Raw genomic sequence first — 16090 nt, 5'->3', positions numbered from 1 at the left:
TCTCAGTTTCCACTTCTTTCCTGCCTCCGCCATGGCTATTTTGTAATTGCCTCTGCTCTCTAACCAAGTGTTGCGTCTGCTGGTGTAGTAGCGCTACATGTAGAGAGCAGGGAGGGGTGGCTGCCATATCCACCTGCATCCACAATGCTCCAGCTCCTCTAAACTCCTCCTACCCCTATGGATTTTCTCTTTCTCCACTGCTAGAGCAGAGGTTATATTAGAATGTGAGGCCAAAAGATTCTGGAGAGCTCAGCTTCTTTTAACTAAGCAAGTCTCTTTTAATTCACAGGGAATCTCAAGGGTCTACCCTGGAGATGGGATCACTGGATAACTCTTCCCTCCTCTTCCTTCTGTAGATAGTGTAGTGGCTAAGACTCAGGCTCTGGAGTCAAACAGACCTGGGTTCAAATCCCAGCTGTGTCACTCCCTGACTCTATGACCTTGGATGAGTTACTTAGCCTCTCCAAATCTTAAATTCTTTATCAAAAAATGGAGAAAATACATGTGGACCCGAGAGGGACGCTGTGCAGATTAAACGATAAGGCAGGAAAAGTGTTTAGCGCAGTACCTGTGTCCATGTACTAAATAATAGCATTAGCATTTGCAGAAGTACCGTGGAAAAGGCACAGCCCTCTAGAAATGATTCTTGGTGTTACATTCAGCCCAGCTTTAGAAACCTCTGAGAACCAAACACCTCTTCCTAAATCATGCCAGAACTCATCTTTTAAATGAGATGCATATTGCTTTCATCTAGTTACTTTTTTATTTATTAGGATTTATTTAGTATGTAAACTGTGGATAGCTCAGGGTAAGCAGTGAAGATACAAGAATATATAAAACATGGTCTCTGCCCTCAAGGAACTTGTAGTGTGTTGAGGAGATGCATCCACAGCAATTATAATATGGGGGGATCAGTGCTCTAACACGGGTACGTACAAGATACAACAGATAGAGTGGGAAGGCGTCTGAGTCCCTGACACTCTGTACAGGGCACTGCAGGTCCTTGCCTTCCTGGAAAAGTCTACTCCCAACAACATTTGTTTTTTTGAGAATCCATTATGATGTCTCATACCTCTAACCTTGACACTGGCTACTCTCTTTAAATGGAATATCTGCCTGGAAAATTCCTACTAATTGTCTAAGTCTTCCTCAGATCCCTCAGAGAGACTTACAGCCACCTTCTCTTCCTAACTGTGACCTAACTGAAGGTGGAGGTCACATCTTTATCCTTTGGCCACCAGCATTTAACTCACTGCCCAACACGAAACTGATATTTAGTCATGGCAATGCATAAACAAGCTTTAATACATTCATCATGCAACCAACACTGCCTGGTTTTTCAGTACAGGGAAAATCAGCTGATGTGATGAAGGGTCTCCTGTTCCACAAGCCACACGGATCAATGATAGTAAAGCTCTGTCTACTACAGAAAAATGTTTTAATATTATCCAGATTTTCTCTCTTTTTAACTACCACCAATTTTAGCCTGGCTTTCTCTTAGAAAAATGCAAATAAAGATATCCATATTCTCTTCAATATGGCAGCCATGCATATATATGAAGATATCAGACATATATAATATCAATATAAGATTCTCCTTTGAGATTTCTCAAGCACACACAGATAACTAAGTCATCACTAACATACTTTCTTAAGTGTCTGACATGTGTTAACCACTTCTTAGCAGCTTGAGTGTCATAAATATGGTCCTGATACCTCCAATATCATCTCCACGCATATCTCTTAAGTTCAGATTTGCTTCATTGCCTTCAGTCCTGTGTTCTAGAAGTTCTAGATCATTTTAGATATTAATTTGCTGTTACCATTAATGTTATTGCTATTAATTTATTGAAAACGTGTGCCAAGCATGATACTAGGTGTTGACACACTTCTTTTTCAATTCTCATCTGATCTGAGTCACAAACAACCCTATTGCTACCTTATAGGTGGTGGAACTGAACTCTTAGAAACAGTAAGTCTCTGTTCAATGTTACTTCACTGTCAGGGGGTCGGAGACAAGCTGCAAGGTTAGCCCATTCTCTCTGCAATGCCAGAACTCTTTCTCCTTACTATATGATGCCATCTCTTTGTGTTAGTCTATGGTATCTGATTTTTGTTTTAGTTTGACGTGTTTTTTTTTTTTTAGATGGAGTCTCCCTCTGTTGCCAGGCTGGAGTGCAGTGGTACAATCTCGGCTCACTGCAACCTCCACCTCCCGGGTTCAAGCGGTTCTCCTGCCTCAGCCTCCCAAGTAGCTGGGACTACAGGCGCCTGCCACCACGCCCAGTTAATTTTTGTATTTTTAGTAGAGACGGGGTTTCACCATGTTGGCCAGGATGGTCTCAATCTCTTGACCTCATGATCTGCCCAACTCAGCCTCCCAAAGTGCTGGGATTACAGGCTTGAGCCACTGCGCCCAGCCGGTGTCATTTTTATACTTGGGCATTCCCTCTTCCAGATAATCTTTCAAGTAATTAACAAAAAATATTGAACAGAGTAAAAGGCTTCTAGTCCTCACCAAAAACCTCCTTCTAGCTTACATGGAACAGTTAGCAAGGCTCCAGCGTCATTTTTATTCACCTGCCCATGAAACCAGTAAGACATGACCCTGCCCGTATTTCACCTGCTTATGTGCAATCACATCACAAGAGGTCGTGTTAAGTCCACTGCTAAAACTTCCTCATCCTGCTGATTTACCAATTGCGTGGTGTAATAAGAAAAGGAAATGGGGTGTGTCTAACACAACCTGTTTATGGTAAACTCCTATTAACTTCTAGAGATCAGTGCCTTTTCTTCAAAATACCCGTGAATCAGTTGTGTAATGACCTGTCCCAAAATTTCAGCAAAAACCAATAGGAAACTCATACTATTTCCTGGCTTCACTGTTTAGTCCTGTGATAAGATGCAAGTAATCCCCTCTATTAAAAGAGAAAATCCTGTGAATCTACCAAAATATTGGCTGTTTCCAGGGCTATTGAGAAACTCCCACACCTACACCCCCAGTTACATTTTAATGCTCAGTTTGACAACAGAACCACCTGCCTCTTTGTTTCAAAATGTGAAGTCACATCACTATTTTATGTACTGTTTCCTCTTCATTGCCTATATGTCACCTGGAGGAGTATTTGGCTAAATATTCCTAAACCCACAATTAATGGCTAAAAATACCTTGAAATTGCAAGAACAAATGGTTGCCTATAAGTTATGTGGATCTCTGAAGTCCACTTATAGGAAACAAAGCTTTCTTGCCACAATCATATTAAATCCAAGAGGATGTAGGTGATGTCTACTTGTTCATCACTGTACTCCCAGTGTCAAGAGCACAGCAAGGGCTCAAGAAGTATTTGTTATAGTGAGCAGGGAGAAGACAATAATGAGAATATGTATATTCTTAACAGAGATAACTCAAAGTTTTAAAATCATAGTAAAACATGTATGACTGACATGAGAATGTTTCCAGAAAGCAGATCTGGTCATTAGACTGTGGGAAGAGTTCCTGAAGATTCTAAAGTAGGAAGCTACACAGAGAGGAAGTGGAAGAGGAAAGCAAAGTGTATGGGGGAGTTTCACTGGAAATGATTGAATAAGTCATGCTATTGGAGAGAGAGGCCCAAGCTTCAAGCCCCCAGTATTCTACCATTAGCTCTTTCCTACTGGAAAAGCCTGCATCTTAACAGAGTCTCATTTCCCAGTAGATTTGACAGAGACCAGAACTCAAATCTCACAGGAGTGCTGTGGGAATCAATTGTGGTAAAAGATATGAAAGTATGTGATGAAATCAGTGTCACCTACACCTAAGTCTGGGTTGGGGTCAGCCTGAGTAAAAGACCAAGAGATTACAAAGAGGTGTCTAGGATGAATTAAGAAGCTACTTCCTAATGTGGGCTCTCAGACTACCTGGAAAAGATTCTGACTCAAGAAAAATGTTGGCCCCCGCCAGGTGAGAAGACCATACTGACACAGTATTGGCGCAGCTTTTGTACGACAGAGCCATACAAATATGCATCCAGCTTCTAGCTCTCTAGTCAGCTGCAATTTAGCACATCCTACTCTGAGTTTGTCACTTTTCTCAGACAACCATCTTCTCCTCCTAACATCCTTATTTATCATCGATAGGCAGTATCTCAAGCCACTTGGGCCTGAAACTTGTGTCCTCATTGTCAACCTTGAAGCATATAGCTGTCATTCAGAGAAATCCTTTGACTGCTCTCAGCCCAGACTTCCTCATCCGGAGAATGGAGATATTATCAGCGGCTTCTACTTTGTTTCAGTGTTTTGTGGGAATCATCTGATGGATGTAAAACCTTTTGGAAAATGTAAAATCCTATGTAAAAACAGATGATCCTAAAAATTGCAATATTATAGGATTAAACCAGAACAACAACCTTCATCTAGGTTATACATTAAAATCGAGTTTAAAAATCTCTTATTTAGTAATACCAAAAGACACTGGTTCAAAGAATCATGACTATCATTTGTATAATCTTTCTACTTGTTCTCTAGCTAAATACCTTAAATCTATGGAGTTCTAATACTGAAAGAATTAAGAAAATCATTGCCACATTAAAGGTGAAAGTTTTTAAAAATACATTAATGAGGTGGTGGGAAGTAGGCTGACATTAAAGTAGGTTTGGAAGTGTTTGGTTTCTCTAATTAAACAGAGCTAATGAGTTTCTCCACTGAGCCTGAGCGCTGGGCTAAACAGTCTCACAAGCCTCTGATTTCTGTGATCTCAATAAGGGATGGCCAACTGGCAGCCGAAAATAATCTGCATCATGGGGTGATTCATCCTTCACACCTTTGGGTGAAACCTTCCTGTCAGAATGCAGGAACAGGTTGCAAGCACCATGCAGGGTTGAGTTAGAGTCTCCTTGGTCTTCAGAAGCTGCTGATCCCTCATTCATATCAAGAGACTGTAGCACAAGGTCACTACAACAAGAATCAGAGAATGGCAAAATGAAAGCTTCCGCAGATCACAAATCAGTGCTGGGAACAAAGTGACAAGGAGGAGATAGAATTTAACTTAACCACCCATCATTGAAAATGGGGGCAGGGAGTAGGATCTAGAGATACAGAAAGGCATGCCTCTGCCCTCTCCTTACTCACAAGCATGGGAGATGGGTTTTAAAAAAAGAAAATGAAGACAATCTAGCAAATCTTCAGTGCTTTTGTGGGGTCTGCAGGTATAATCAATCCCTTGATGTAGTTTATAAAGCCATTTATGACCTGGCCCAGCTTTCCTCTCCATTTCTGCACATTCCCTGAACATCTCACCACCACTTCCCATCACCACAAAGATGGAAGCAGCTTCTCCCAGACCTGGATGTGTCCTCTGTATGTGCTGCCCATCCTGCCCGAGATGACCTGTCTTTCCTCTGCACATGCTAAGTCTTCCTTAGTGGGGCCACCTGTTCAGCAAAGACATTCCTGACCACCCCCTTTCTGTCACCCTGTTTCCCCCAGTTCCTCAAACTCTTTAAACTTGGCCCCTCTTTCAGGTCTTTGCACAGGTGCTTGTCTCCATCTTTCTCATCCTTATTGCAATTTATCTCTCAGGTCTCCACTTAAATATCACTTGGAGGAGAAATCCTTGATATCCCATTGACTTCTCCAATCAGGGCCCCATCTAATTTTCTACTAGAATCCTGTTCTTTTCCTTCATTACACTTATCACAGCTTTTTAAAGTAATCAATCAATAAAAAATATAGTGTATGAACTTGATTTAAGACTACACACACAAATACTTGAGACTGTAACGTTGGTAAATTTCAAGGAGTATGTTTTGCTCTTCATTGTAGATCCAGCAATACTGGGTGCTCAATGGAATATTTGATGAACAAATTCTCTTCTCAAAGTGCTCAGAGCAGTTTGTACAGTCTTTAAATATAACACCTATTCCATAGTAATGTAATTATCTTCCTTCATATCTATCCCCATCCCTGGATTTTGAGCTACTCAAGACTAGGTGAGATGGCCCCACAGCATCCTGCACTTTGCATATCGTAATTGGCTTTAACCTGTCTTCCAGCTTCTTGGTGGCAAGAGCAACTTGTTAGAAACATGCCTGGTGCCTAACACAGTGTCTGGCACACAAATAGTTTTTAAACAAATGAATGAATGAATGAATGGCTAGAACGTCTTCCCCTCCATTTTCCCCTGACCTCCCAAAGTGCCCTTTAAATGTTGGAGGATATTGCATCCTATCTCTTTGGTGAGATACAGTGCACCTTCTGTGTGTGTTTCTTACTTAAAGCACATTCCATAAAATCTACAGAACTTTAGATTTACAGAAGAGATGTGTAAGGAGGGAAATTACTTCCTTGAGAAAAGGATTTTCTCTGCAACATGATACAGACAACTGCAGGCACGCAGCTCTTTTTCCTCCATTGAATTTAAAGTATGATTTGCTGAAAACTGCTATTTGTTAATTCTTCAAGAAGAGTCTATTTTATAAAGCTTGATGTACTTGTGTGCGAATAGGTCCACTTTTGAGCTGTGTTAAAGTAATCAGGCAAATCCTTACTCATCACCAGGTGGGACCAGGCTGGTGATACAGCAACTGCAAACACGGCACTCAGCCTGGGCTGCAGAAATCAAGATTGGCATGGACATACCCAGGCAAGTTCGAGAGGAGATGCCTGCCTAGAAACAGGATGCAAAACTGCATAATCCAAAGGAGAAATGAAAGGTGCCAAATGAAACTGCAGAATACTCAGAGAGTGCATGATTACCCTCTCGAAATACCTGAAGGGCTGCCACCGAATTAGGCTTTTCTATATGACCCAAAGGAAAGGCTCAAGGTGGAGGTAAGATTTGTGTTTAATATAAGAAAAAAACCATTTAACAGAATTGTGTAGAAAAGAACGGGCTGCCTTAGAAGAGACTGGCATTCTGGACACCAGCGGGATGCAAGACAAGAGAAGGAGAATAATAGTGGTAATGTTGTGGGAGGTATTTAAGCATCAGATCTGGGAATAGGGATGGTGAGGAAGAGGTAATTAATACTAAGTAATAGCAATGATTTGTTGACATAAGTGCTGTGTGTAGGGATTTAATCCCCTGTAATACTGTAAGTTGTGAGGGTACTCTTCATCCACTCCATTTTACAGATGAAGTAACTGAGGCACACAAAGCTTTGGAATGTGCCCAAAGTCACCAGGCTAGGGAGGGCTGGGGTCAGGATTCAAGCTTAAGTCCATCCACTTCAGGAGCCTATGCTTTTAGCCACAAAGACTGCTTATGTCCTGTCCAACTCTAATTTTCTGGGCTTTAAATATTGAGATACCAAGAGAAAACCTATAAAGAAGTCTCAAGTGTATCTGGTGAAGCTGAGTCCTTCACCTTCTCTTTTCCTTTGTCCTCCAGCGTAATTCCTATGCTTGCGACTACAGAGCATCAAGCCAGTTTTCAAGTTTATTGTGTGTCTCTGTGTGTGTGTGCATAGATCTGACAGGGCTAGTTCATTTCAAGTAACCAAGTATGTCTTTGGACAGCTCTTGTCAAGATCCAATAGAAGAGCCAATTCCAAAAATATGTTCCTTTAGTGGTTTTTTAGGGTTCTCTGCTCTGCACGGATTGACAATGTGGTAACAAGAGACATTCTGGAGACTGGATTTAATGCAACCATATGCTAGACAGAATGAGAACCCATATTGCAGCAGACCAGCCGGTACATTTCCATGTTAACAGAAGCTTGATTGCAAATTACATTTAGTCTCAACAGCTCAGTTCACTGCACACAGATGCCATGGGGGACTGTAAAGTTAGCGAGATGTGGGGGAGTACGACTAACATTTTTTTTTTGAAAAAAAAATCCTTCAGCTGATAGAATGCCAAGGAGCATCAGCGCTGATGCTGAAAAGAAAACGCTGCTATATTTGTTTTGCCAGAAAAGGAAAAATAATCATTGTCGCGAGTTGTTAGTCAAATTATGAATACGAGCTCGGCTGGTAATTGTCTGATAATACAAACAGTGATATTAGGGTTGTCAGATGCGGCACGCACTGCTTGACAGCTAACATGTACGTGCTCTCTGGATGAGGAGCTGGTTCACTGATTCCAGAAGTCAGGCAAACAGAGGGCTGGGTGATGGAGGAGAGCTTCCCTAGGATCCTGGCCTCCAGTTCAGGGCTGGATCTGGGTCAGCTCCCCAAAGTGTGGTCAGTATCTCTGCTACACAGAGGAGGGTCTGTGAAACTGTGGAACGAGCACAATGTGGGTTTCAGTGGCAGATGCATCTCTTACTTACTGTGCAACCCTTGGCAACTTATTTAACATCTCTGAGCACACATTTTTCCACTTCTAAAACAGGGATAATTTTCAACCAGGTCCTCCTCCTTCGTGAGGATCAGCTGAGAACCTTGTGTGTGAGCATACAGTAAACCACATGCTGCTTTCTAAATGTTGGGGCTGTAAGTTGTCTACTTGGCTGGGTTTCTTTTGCTCCCATTTTAAGAGCTGAGCTACAGTGATTTTTTGTCCATTTTCTCATGGCTGGAGCAGATTTTTTTTTCTGTCTGAGTACAAACACCTTTCAGATAGAATCATTCATCTTTTCCCCAAGGAGTGTGGCCACAGGGCACCTTTCACCTAGAGCCCTCCCTGACTCCTTTATTACATGCTTGTCCCCTAGGGAAGCTAGAACACTCTCATCAAGTTCTATCCTATATGCATAAAGCCCTCATACTCTCCATCCTCCTGTTCTCCAGACACAAAGCTGTAATAGACACTGATCTGCTTAACAATGTGTTCTCCCCTTAGCCTCTAATTCCCTGGACCCCTCGCAGTTGAGTGTGGCTGGGTGGCTAAGTTCTAGCCAAAGGCATACATGTGGACAGGAGTGATGTACACAATTTCCAGACATCAACATCACCTTTAAACTTCCTATGCGTGCTTGATCCTCATTCTCTTTCCCCAGCCTCCAGCTGAGTGGCAAAGACTTGAGGAACTAAGGGCAGGACAAAACCAAAAGATGGAAGGAACCTGGGTCTCTGAATGACTGCCTGGAGCATAACTCCCCTGCCAACCTGTATTGTGCTGGGAAGTGAGTGAGAAATGAAAGTCTACTCTCTTAATCCGCTGGTATTTGTTGGTTGGTTGTTAACGTAGCTAGCCCTGCCATAAAACCCAAGCAATCATTGACTTTGTCTCATTACACAAAGTGTGTTGTTACCAGAAAAACAACCAGTATCTCCTCAAATACTCCCTGAAAACACCACGCTCTTTCACACCTCCAAGACTTTGCTTACACAACATTTTTTCCCTTGTCTCTTCTCTCCTGAACTCCAATTACAGTTTTGCATTGAGTAAACTTCTACTTTCAGGACCCAGCTCTAACACACCCCCCCAGAAGTATTGTCACTTCCTCCCCTGGGCTTTCACAAAACTTATACATGCCCAATATTATGTGATAATGGAACTATGGTTTACTCATATGTGTCCCTCCTCTTGAGGCAGGGACTATGTCTTATTCAAGGCTTTAATGAATGTCTAAGACAGCTCGCTTTTTTCCTTTCTGTTTTTGTCTACTATCTATGGAATTAGGTAGCCTAAGGCTATGTCTTCCAGCTTAAAAATAGAGAGGCACAGAGCCAGATGGAACTGTCCATTTGATTCACCTTTAGAAGATCTCATCATAGTACAGGAAAAGGAAGATCACATTTTTCTTTCCACCAACCAAGGCCTACACTGGCTACATACAGAGACATGAGAAGGGGGAAGCGTGTTCACGTGAGAGAAGCAGGCATAAAGTGTTGTAGACATGGAGAACTTCCCTATCAAAATAGGCCTCCTGCCTCTCTCTCCCTGCTCACTGCATTCCCACTTGGCACCCTACTGGGACCCCCAAGAAAGATTATCCTTCTAATGGCCAGAAGAGGCAAGGCTGTAGCCTGCTCACATTTGAGTCCAGCAAAGCCAGTCAATAAGGGCTGTGTGGAAGACAGGAATGTAGAGCTCTGTTCACAGCAGGGCCTGGATGCTCACATCAAACACTGCTCTGTACAACTTAAGGACACCCTGCTGCATTCCAGATTTGAGGGAAAAAGTCTTTTTTTTTGTTTTTGTTTTCAAGTGGCTGTTGCTGCTGTTACTTGTTTTGGTTTGAGAGCTCACTTCACCCACCCTCACACACACACACACACACACACACACACACACACACACACACACATTTTGGGGTTTTCAGAAGCTGTTTATTTTGTTTCTTTCTTAATGTTGATACTTTGGGCTTCTTTATTTGCCACTTTGACATTTTCATTGACATTATTTTTTTTCAGTTAACTCCTAGAAGATACACAAGGATTTCCCAATGATTGCAAAGCAGACGTGGCAAAATCACAGTCTTGGATTCAGAATGGGAAGCCCAGGTTTGGGTCCTAGCTCTACCACCTAACTGGAACAAATCATTCCACCTTAGTTTGTGTCTAAAATAAGAAAAATACGAACTCTGTCTTTCCAGACTTTCAATTCCATAAGGAGAGGGGTCATGTCCATTTTGTTTAAAATTGTCTCCATGCACCTATCCTAGCACCTAGTATGTTGTAGCCCGCAGTAAAGATCATTGAGTGACTGAATGATGATTGTGGAGACCAAATAAGGTAATAGACATTACGATGCTCTATAAATCCTGTAGTGGTCTACACAGGGAAGTATAATTATTGTCTAGACTGAGAATGTATGGATTGCCCCCAAACTGAAGAGTCATTTAGCTATTTTAGGATACTGGAAGATACTTTGGCAAATATATTTCAAATGTGCATAATAACCTTGATGAGGCCCAGCACTATAATGAGAGTGAGAGGCAGGGCAGAGACCTACCTGTTTTCTTGCCCTTGAATTCTGAAATTTTTGCATTCTTAAAGTAAACTTATCTTTGTTGTCCAGTTAGCAGAGCTATTTTTTGTTAATAGAAGCCAGGAGTCTTTAGCAAGCCTAACTATTAACGAGAAGCTGCTTGAGGGTTCACATGTATTAACAGTTCTGAGCACAATATCCTGCAAGGAGAAAGTGCTCAGTAAATGTAAGACATCGATACTCAGCTTCAGGGATGTTTCCTAATGGCTCCTCTCCAGAAATGGCTCTCCTCCCTGAAAGTCCCCTTCCATAAGGATCTCGAATGGCTTCTCCTCCCCACAGAAGTCCCCTTCCCTAAGGATCAGTAATTACTACTGATATACTTGTCCCATCTTCCCTTCTGAACCAATGTTCTCATGCCCTAGCATACCCTCCACCAGGACACAGGGAATCATGGTGGAAGTGAAGAGGCTGAACACTGTACTAGAATTGTAAGCTCATTTATTGCATGAAGTTTATTTAGCATCAACTGTAAGTTGGTGAATGTTCGAAGAAGTGAAAGAAGGCAGTCAAATTTCTAGACTTGGTGACAGGTGAGCAATATGCAGAGCTTAGAATTGTTGGGAGACAGGCACAAACACACACAGCTACAATATAATTTAAATATTATAATAGATTCAAGTACACACCCCTCTGAGAGCTCAGAGGTTATGCCAATGTGCTGAGACTTGAGATCAAAGAAGGCTTCAGAGAGTAGGAGACATTTGAATTGGACTGTGAAATATGCGTAGGATTTCTCCAGATGGCAAGAGTCAGGAAGAAGGGCATTCTAAGCAGAGGAAATAAAAAGTTCAGCTACAAAGAGGAGTGGACAGATGTGACAATGACAGGGACTACGCTGCATCTGGAGAGGCTAGACTAGCATTTTCCAGAAGATGCTCTGAGGAAAAAAAGATGTTCCATAGCCAATAAGGTGGAGAAATGTATCCTATATTCTCATTTAGAAATGTAAAATGCAGACTTGCCTATTGAAGGCTCTGAGCAATCAATTGGGCAGCTACACAGATAATCCAGAGAAATATAGCAAGGGGGTATGAAGGGGGACAGTGAAAGTGAATACAATAGAGGATAGATTTAGACAGATTTCAGAGGGAGCATAATTAGAAGTTGCTAAATGTCGAAGAAGATTGGGTGTAAGAGGACTAGGTTTCAGCTTGTTAAACTAAACAGATAGCAATGCCATCTGAGAAGAAAAGTATTTAGAAAAGGTAACACGGGTTTTGAAACTTGTCATGTTGAATGTGAGTTGACAGTGAGGGAAGCATGTGAAGATGTTGAGACAATTGACAGTACACGTTCAGGATCCACAAGTGATGTTGTAGCTCAAGAAGATGCTGGACAACCATTAGAACTGCAATAGAAGAGATCAAGCCCTGGACAGGACATTGGATTAGATGAGGCCATTTTGGCCCAGGGACTCTATGATTTTTAGGGTCAGAGGGACCCAGGCTGAAAAGTATAGATGGCCAAGTCTCTGGCTACTGACTGCATCCAAGTTCATAACCACCTGCAGCTGATGATAGAAGTACTGACTGCAAAGAAGAGCTCAACATCTGCACACATCCCACTGAAAGTAAGTAGATTAAAAGGCATGCATTTAACTGGTAAAACTTTTCAGGGACCCCACAAAACCATTATTTTTCTGTTGGGCTGTCCTAACTCAGAAGAAACAATAAAAACACAGCATATTCAAGAACAATCATAGAAAACTGCATACATTCCTTGTCATGTACTTTACTGATCAGTACAGCCTGGTAGAGTGGAGAGAGCACTGGGCTAGGAGTCAGGTGGTCAAGGCTCTAGTCATGACTAGACCAGTAAATCATTATAAGTCCTAGTGAAAATTATTTACCTTCTATGTGGCTCTATTAACATATGAGTAAAATGTATTTAAAATAATTATACCATCCAGGTGCAGTGGCTCATGCCTATAATTCCAGCACTTTGGGAGGCTGAGGAAAGACGATTGCTTGAGGCCAGAAGTTTGAGACCAGCCTGTATCACATTGTGAGACCCCAACTCTACAAAATTTATAAATTAGTCAGGTGTGGTGGCATGCCCCTATATATAGTCCCACCTACTTGGGGAGGCTGAGGTGGGAGGATCACTTGAGCCAGAGAAGTCAAGGCTGCAGTGAGCTATGATCATGCCACTGTGCTCCATCCTGGGCAACAAAGAGAGGCTCCTCTGTCTCAAAAAAAAAAAAAGGATACCCCCACTGCTTATTCCTAGGGCTGTTAGGAGGGTTCAATGAGATTGGTTCATTTTGTGAAAGATAACGTTAGTAATGGATACTACTTGTACTGAACATACAACCTAAACTGTTGAAACTGTGAAGGGCCCTGAATACTGAAGAACATAACATGTTCATTTTGCAGATGAGGAAATGAAGCCCCAGAGATGGCAGGTGATTTACCCAAGGTCAGACACACAACAGGGACAGAGCCACCAGGTAAGGTGGAAGCTTTTCCTTCCTGGAGTCACTACTTTCTAAAGACCAAGGGCTGGGACCTTGGCTGGAAACAAGTCATACACTGGAAAGAAACTATGGATTGAATAGCTAACATGTGTATTCAAAATTCCAAGCAGCAAATAAAGCCTGCAGTATGAGTAGCCCAGATAACACTATTTGCCTCCACACTTCTATGAAGTGAGCAACTTTCCTTTGTTGTGTCAACTTGAGTTGGCCACAGTCTTCAGAGTCTCACACACCTCCACCCAATGACTTTAACATACACTAATCCATTCTGTCATGGTGAATACTTTTATTTATATTAATATCCTCATAGACTAGGTTAGAAATTCAGATGCATTAACACAGCCCTCTCCTGTAGATCTTCTCCTCTCTAGCTCTAGATGGAATGCTGTAGGTGAGGGGCCATGTATTAGTTTGATCTCACACTGCTATAAAGATACTGCCTGAGACTGGGTAACTTATAAAGGAAAAAGGCTTAATTGACTCACAGTTCCACAAGGCTGAAGAGGCCTCAGGAAACTTACATTCATGGCAGAGGAGAAAGCAAGGACCTTCTGCACATGGTGGCAGGAGAGAGAAGTGCAAGCAGGGCTTATAAAACCATCAGATCTTGTGAGAACTATCACAAGAACAGCATGGGGGAAACCGCCCTCATAATCCAATCACTTCCCTCCCTCAACACGAGGGGATTACAATTCAAGATGACATTTGTGTAGGGACACAGAGCCAAACCATATGAGGCCAAAATTAATTTCTCTCCTGAACTGTGGCAAGAGTCTTCTAACTGATCTTGATCTTGCTCCTTTGCCTTTTCCTCTCTGGAGTTGGCATTATTATCTTCCCATAACATTACTACTTCTTCTCTCCCTGTCTCCACAGCACACAGCGTAAGACCTCAAATCTTCATCCTGGCATTCAGACGCTTTCCAGATCTGATCCCAATCTCTTTCTAGTTTTATTTCTTCTACTTCCTTATTTGTATGTTAAATTTCAACCTAAATTAGACTCATTGCTAAATCCTGAATACACATAGGCCTTTCTTTACACTAGTCTCTCCTCTGGTGGACCATTCATCAAGACCCACCTCTGTTTTCCTTGCACCATCATGGTATCATGTTTTTCCTGTTTTCAGTACATATTTCCTTTCATAGTGTCATGGTACGTGTACTGGTCCCGCTTCCTCATTAGATGGTCCTCATGTTGATTATACCTCCATCCCCCACAGAGCTTAGCTCAGTGCCTGGAAACACGTCTCTTCCAGAAAAAACTAACTTACATGAGGAAAAATAGACATACTACACTAGAACTGAAGACCATCATACTAAAACTTTTTGAAATAAACAGCTTTGGCTAAAGATGAAAGTATTTCCATACAGCTTCAAATCAGATTTGAGTAGCTGATTCTCCAGACAAACTAGGAAAATTGTTTTACCTGTTTTCCCACCTGACAGTTCAGTTGCCTAAGTTGCTTTGAAGTCTATAAAATGGCCAGTATCTCCAATCTGAGCAATGTTTCCTTTCCAGACAGGAAGACTGCTGCTAAGTACAGAAGCCACGCTTGTTTTTGCGGTCGGGCTGCAATGGTGACTCATCCAGTAAAGCCAGAGACTGTCTGTTTTGATCTTTCACTGTTCAGAGACTCTTTACAGTTGTAATTTGCTTTCTTTCTCTCTCTCCCTCAGCACCTCTGGTGACTTATCGGAAGGGTCACACACATTTGACAAACGGAACCTGTATAAGGAGAGAGAGAAAGCACGCGATTAAACACGCTTTCAGCTAACGCCCAGGAATAGATGCTTGTGTTTACAGCTCTGATGATAGGGTTCCAGTAATGACTTGGCCTTTTTCTCCTTGATTGAATATTCCCTTGGGCCTGCCAGTCCAGGCTCCTGTTATTTAATGAGGACATTGGAGCACAACATCAAGATGTCTGCAAAAATGACCTTTCTTTTGGGATCACTCCAAATGCAAAGAAAAGAAGAGACCAAGTTAGACAGGGTGGTTCTGGAATACAGCTTTGGAATTTGTCCTTTTCCCAGAAGTTCAGAATCATGGAGTAGTGCACTATCAGAGCCAGAGAGAACCATGGAGATGATCTAGTTAAAAGTTTCATTTTTCACATGGAGAAACTGAGGACTAGAGAAGAAAAGCAAGTTGCCATAAATCACATAGCACAGTCACAGCAAATCTTAGTTAGTATTCCTTTGAATAGCTTGAGAAAGAAATTAACCATTGGCTAAATGTTGGCTTTAAATAAAAAACAAGCTTTCCTTAGTTTCTCCTGTGTTATATTGTGGCACTATTATGCTCTCCTTTTCCTTCTCAAGGAGATGAGAGACAAGCAGCACAAGCATAATAATATGCCTCTGGCTGTAAGTTCAATGTCTCACTGTTAGCTTTGAAAGCCAACATAGGATAAGGATAAAGGTCAGTGCTGAAGGGTCTTAATGAGGACAATCTCAGAGGTCCTAGATCTGCCTCATTCACTGTGTATCTGCATTTTGGCTTCACCCGCAAAACAGGGGATTAGTTTATTGACTGAGCATCCTTAGGAAGTTGAAATGAGAAAATATGATCAGAAAGTGCTCGGTAATATAAAGTCCTACTGCATTTGTGAGAAGAATTATTATTATGTTATCAACTGCTATCTACATGGTCTTGTTTCCTTCAAGATGGAGATTTTATATTCTCAAATTATTGTAATTTTGCCTTTGAGTGAGCTTTTTTCTAGACAACTATATATATACATAAGCACACAT

This window comes from Hylobates moloch, unplaced genomic scaffold, assembly GCF_009828535.3.
Source record: "Hylobates moloch isolate HMO894 unplaced genomic scaffold, HMol_V3 SCAFFOLD_13, whole genome shotgun sequence".
Lineage (NCBI taxonomy): Eukaryota > Metazoa > Chordata > Mammalia > Primates > Hylobatidae > Hylobates > Hylobates moloch.
Note: the sequence above shows the minus strand (reverse complement) of the source record.